The sequence below is a fragment of the Artemia sp. Qi Xiang Cuo genome, chromosome 6 (assembly GCF_049724085.1).
Source record: "Artemia sp. Qi Xiang Cuo chromosome 6, ASM4972408v1, whole genome shotgun sequence".
Taxonomy (NCBI): domain Eukaryota; kingdom Metazoa; phylum Arthropoda; class Branchiopoda; order Anostraca; family Artemiidae; genus Artemia; species Artemia sp. Qi Xiang Cuo.
This window is the reverse complement of record NC_142799.1, coordinates 53749625-53756099: the sequence shown is the minus strand read 5'-3', so window position 1 is coordinate 53756099 and position 6475 is coordinate 53749625.

The following is a 6475-nucleotide window of genomic DNA, read 5'->3' as shown; positions in this document are numbered from 1 at the left end:
AAATAAATTCAAAATGAGCTTTGAAAAATCAAGAAAATGTAACTGTGACAAGGTAAGCCACGACCAAACACTACTGAAATAGTTCAACTCTTGCATTTCAACGAAAGAAATTCAAAATGAACTTTTAAAAATTAAGAAAATGTAACTGTGACAAGGTAAATCACGACCAAACACTTCTGAAATATTCCAACTCTTGCATTTCAACGAAAGAAATTCAAAATGAACTTTGAAAAATCAAGATAATGTAACTGTGACAAGGTAAACCATAATAATACACTTATGAAATAATCCAACTCTTGCATTTCAACGAAAGAAATTAAAAATGAAATTTTAAAAAATAAAGAAAATGTAAATGTAACAAGGTAAACCAGAACCAGACACTACTGAAATATTCCAACTCTTGCATTTCAACTAAAGAAATTAAAATGAAAATTTAAAAAATCAAGAAAATGTAACTTTGCCAAGGTAAACCAAAAGTAAACACTACTGAAATATTCCAACTCTTGCTTTTCAATGAATGAAATTCAAAATGAACTTTGAAAAATCAAGAAAATGTAACTGTGACAAGGTAAACCACAACCAAACACTACTGAAATATTCCAACTATTGCATTTCAACTAAAGAAATTCAAAATTAACTTTGAAAAATCAATAAAATGTAACTTTGACAATTTAAACCACAACCAAACACTACTGAAATATTCCAACTATTTAATTTCAACGAAAGAAATTCAAAATGAACTTTGTAATATCTAGAAAATGTAACTGTGACAAGTTAAACCACAACCAAACGCTACTGAAATATTCCAACTCTTGCATTTCAACGAAAGAAATTCAAAATGAACTTTGAAAAATCAAGAATATGTAACTGTGACAAGGTAAACCACCACCAAACACTACTGAAATATACCAACTCTTGCATCTCAATGAAAGAAATTCAAATGAACTTTGGAAAATCATTAAAATGTAACTTTGACAAGTTGTACCATAACCATACACTACTGAAATATTCCAACTCTTGCATTTCAACGAAAGAAATTCTAAATTAACTTTTAAAAATCAAGAAAATGTAACTGTGACAAGGTAAACCACAACCAAACACTACTGAAATATTCCAACTCTTGCATTTCAACGAAAGAAATTCAAAATGAACTTTGAAAAATCAAGAAAATGTAACTGTTACAAGGTAAACCACAACCAAACACTACTGAAATATTCAAACTCTTGCATTTCAATGTACGAAATTCAAAATAAACTTTGAAAAATCACGAAAATGTAACTGTGACAAGGTAAACCACAAACAAATACTACTGAAATATTCCAACTCTTGCATTTCAACGAAAGAAATTCAAAATGAAAATTGAAGAATCAAGAAAATGTAACTGTGACAAGGTATACCATAACCATACACTACTGAAATATTCCAACTCTTGCATTTCAACGAAAGAAATTAAAAATGAAATTTGTGAAAATCAAGAAAATGTAACTGTGACAAGGTAAACCACAACCAAACACTACTGAAATATTCCATCTCTTGCTTTTCAATGAAAGAAATTCAATATGAACTTTGAAAAATCAAGAAAATGTAACTGTGACAAGGTAAACCACAACCAAACACTACTGAAATATTCCAACTCTTGCATTTCAACGAAAGAAATTAAAAATTAACTTTGAAAAATCAAGAAAATAAAACTGTGACAAGGTAAACCAAAACCAAACACTAGTGAAATATTCAAACTCTTGCATTTCAACGAAAGAAATTCTAATGAACTTTAAAAAATAAAGAAAATGTAACTGTGACAAGGTAAACCATAAGCAAACACTCCTTAAATATTACAACTCTTTCTTTTCAATGAATGAAATTCTAAATGATCTTTGAAAAATCAAGAAAATGTAACTGTGACAAGGTAAACCACAACCAAACACTACTGAAATAGTCTAACTCTTTCATTTCAACTATATAAAATCAAAATTAAATTTTAAAAATAAAGAAAATGTAACTGTGACAAGGTAAACCACACCCAAACACTACTGAAATATTCCAAGTCTTGCATTTCAACGAATGAAATTCAAAAAGAACTTTGAAAAATCAAGAAAATGTAACTGTGACAAGGTAAACCACAACCCAACACTACTGAAATATTCCAACTCTTGCATTTCAACGAAAGAAATTCAAAATGAACTTGAAAATCAAGAAAATTACGGAAGACATTGCAACTCTTGCATTTCAACAAAGAATTCAAATGAACTTTGAAAATCAAGAAGTAACTGTGACAAGGTAAACCACAACAAAACACTACTGAAATATTCCAACTCTTGCATTTCAATGAAAGAAATTCAAAATGAACTTTTTAAAAAATCAAGAAAATGTAACTGTGACAAGGTAAACCACAACCATACACTACTGAAATATTCCAACTCTTGCATTTCAATGAAAGAAATTCAAAATAAACTTTGAAAAATCAGGAAAATTTAACTGTGACAAGTTAAACCATAACAAAACACTAGTGAAATATTCCAACTCTTGCATTTAAAAGAAAGAAATTCAAAATTAACTTTGAAAAATTAAGTGAATGTAACTGTGACAAGGTAAACCACAACCAAACACTAGTGAAATATTCCAACTCTTGCATTTCAATGAAAGAAATTAAAATGAACTTTGAAAAATAAAGTGAATGTAAATGTGACATGGTAAACTACAATAATACACTAGTGAAATATTCCAGCTCTTGCATTTCAACGAAAGAAATTCAAAATGAACTTTGAAAATTCAAGAAAATGTAACTGTGACAAGGTAAACCACGACCAAACACTACTGAAATATTCCCACTCTTGCATTTCAATGAAAGAAATTCAAAATGAACTTTGAAAAATCAAGAAGATGTAACTGTGACAAAGTAAACCGCAACCAAACACTATTGAAATATTCCAACTCTTGCATTTTAACGAAAGAAATTCGAAATGAACTTTGAAAAATCAAGAAAATGTAACTGTGTCAAGGTAAACCACAACCAAACACTAGTGAAATATTCCAACTCTTGCATTTCAACGAAAGAAATTCGAAATGAACTTTGAAAAATTAAGAAAATGTAACTGTGACAGGGTAAACTACAAGAACACACTACTGAAATATTCCAACTCTTGCATTTCAACTAAAGAAATTCAAAATGAACTTTGAAAAATCAAGAAAATGTAACTGTGACAAGGTAAACCACGACCAAACACTACTGAAATATTCCAACTCTTGCATTTCAAAGAAAGAAATTCAAAATGAACTTTGAAAAATCAAGAAAATGTAACTGTGACAAGGTAAACAGCAACCAAACACTACTGAAATATTCCAACTCTTGCATTTCAACGAAAGAAATTCAAAATGAAATTTGAAAAATTAAGGGAATTTAACTGTGACATGGTAAACCACAACCAAACACTAGTGAAATATTCCAACTCTTGCATTTCAATGAAAGAAATTCAAAATGAACTTTAAAAAAATCAGACCTTTGGAGGGGGGAGGGGCCGGGGGAGGGGGTCGTTCTGTGTCTCAATGCACAAAAAAAGTATAAAAAATGGGGAGGGAATGGGAGGGGGAGGGGAGGAGGAGGAGGAGGTGGGAGGAGGAGGAGGAGGAGGAGGAGGAGGAGGAGGAGGAGGAGGAGGAGGAGGAGGAGGGAGGAGGAGGAGGGAGGGAGGAGGAGGAGGAGGAGGAGGAGGAGGAGGAGGAGGGGGCCGGGGGAGGGCCTTTGGGGCACAGGGAGGGCCTTTGGGGCACAGGGAGGGCCTTTGGGTGCCTGGGGGACATTTGGGGACCGGTGGATGGCCTCTGGGACCCCGTTGGTCCTTTGGGAGCTCGATGGGCCTTTGGGGGGCCCGGGGATGGCATTTGGGGGTCTGGGTGGGCCTTTGGGGCGCCGGTGGTCCTTTGGGAGCTTGGTGGGCCTTTGAGTGTCCGGGGGGCAGTTGGGGTCCTGGGGGACATTTGGGGACCGGTGGAGGGCCTTTGGGAGCTTGGGGGGCCTTTGAGGACCGGGGGCTTCCTTCGGGGTTGGGGTAGAGGGATTGGAACCCTTTGGGGTTGGGTTAGAGGACCTCACAACACTGTTCAAATGAAACTTGTGTATTATAACGACCACAGAGTTTCACCCTCAAATTCTCTTCTAAAATCTCTTCCTAAAATCTTCTTTCAAAATGTCTCTATCTGTTTCGCCGAAATAGTTCCATAACCTGTCTAAAACCGTTTCGCCCAAATAATCCCTAAACGTAATTTCAGCGTGTTCCTTTTGTTATTGGCATCTCTGCGCTAACGCATTTCAAATTTCTAGGAAACCCTTCTCGCACGCTAAATCTCTTCATCGCATAAGATGTTTCCTAGCCTAAACTACTTAGGGTTTCGTTGAGAAGTATCAATTTACCTCTCCGACTTAAAGCTCCGTGAAGCCGTATTTAAAAATATGAATTTCTATCTCTTTAGACTCCCGCATAATTCCAGGATAACAAGTGATGTTACATTATGATTCCTGACACTAAAGATCAATGAAGCTCTGTCTAAAAATAGAATATTAATTTTCTCTCTGTCCTAAAGAACGTTTATCCCTCAGACCTAAGATTAAAGAAGCCTTAATGTTTCTTAATTCTCCCCTTCGTGAATCGATAATTTCCCCTAGCGATTATGTAAATCAAGTTCACTGGTTAAGCTAGCCAAACAACAATGGAGCCATGTTTGTTTCATAATTCTCCCCTTCGTGGATCAATAATTTCCCCTAGCGATTATGTAAATCCACGGAAATTCACTTCCCCCTCGAGTCCTAGATCAATAAAATTGGTCTCGTTAGAATTGAATGTTCCGGGATATCCGTTGCCCCCCGATCTATTACCCATGTAGACAACAAATAACTCGACCGTGCACAAAGAGGTCATTTAGTAATGAAGTAATCTTTCCCCCTAGGGACCCCACGACCATATTGTTTCTTACTTCCAGATGCCCATGAATCAATAATTCTACCATCGATTATGTAAATCACTCCTCATATCATTCGCACGTGGCCAAACAACAACAGATCGATTGACCTTGACACACCCACATTAGACTCGATCGATAATCCTTGAATAAATTATGTCCCGACATCCCCAAGCAAGTGAATAATTAAGTCCCCCATTGTTTATGTAAATCACCCCACGTGTCATTCGCACGTGGCCAAACAACAACAGATCGATTGACCTTGACACACCCACATTAGACTCGATCGATAATCCTTGAATAAATTATGTCCCTTCAGCATTAAACTAAATTGTAGATGGCAGCACATGTGTTCGTCCCGGGTCAATAGGGTCACCTCTACTGATACCTGGCTCCACCTCCAAGGAAAAATCCCCCTGCCCAAGTAATTATCATCTGAAATATTCAGTCCTGGTGAATATTTAACCCAGACAATAACCATTAACATCTCCACGTTTAAAATTGAATCGGTAAAGACATAACCCCCTGAAAACTTCCCTCTCCGTCTAAAATTTTTCCAGTGTAAAATCCTCCCAGCAGAAAATTCTTGCTCCTTTCCCCACCCAAAAAATGTATGTATATTCCCAATAACAAATAAAACAGTATATTAATTTTATAACTTAAAAACCTTTCCCCAGGGGTTGTAGGGGATCATATTATCTCTAAGGACATAGTTATTGGGCCTTTAAAGTATGCTGATTGTGATAGTTTAGTATAAGTTTTAAAGTATGAGTTTATTTTGTGATAGACAAAATCTATCACAAAATTTTGATCGGACGATTTTGAGAAAAAGGTGGTGTGGGAGGGGGCCTAGTTGACCTCCAATTATTTTGGTCACTTAAAAAGGGCACTAGAACTTTTTATTTTATTAGAATGAACCCTCTATCGACGATCTAGGCCCACTGGATTGATACAATCACCCCTAGGGAATAAAAGAAAAAAAAAACAAATAAACCCGCATCCGTTATCTTTTTTCTGGCAAAAATTACAAAGTTCCACATTTTTGCACATATGAGCTTGAAACCTCTACAGTAGGGTTCTTTGATAAACTGAATCTAATGGTGTGATATTCATTATAATTCTATGACTTCAAGGGGGCTTTCCCCCTTTTTAAAAAAATCAGTCAAATTTTCTCAGGCTCGTAGCTTTTGATGGGTAAAACTAAACTTAATGAATCTTGTATATTTGGAATCAGCATAAAATTCAATTCTGTTGATATATCTATTGGCATGACAATTTATCTTTTTAGAGTTTTGGTTACTATTGAGCCGGTTCACTCCGTACCTATAGATCATTACCACAAACTGTTTGATTGCCCACCAAAATCCTAACAGAGATAATCAAAATATAAAAAAATGCTTTTCTTTCGCTATTGTATTTTTTTAATGTCTGAATATATAAGGGATTTAAGTTCAAAGGGGAGAATTGTCCTGTTGTGAAACAGTTTACATGACTGTTATAAAATCAAAACGTGGTATTTGTG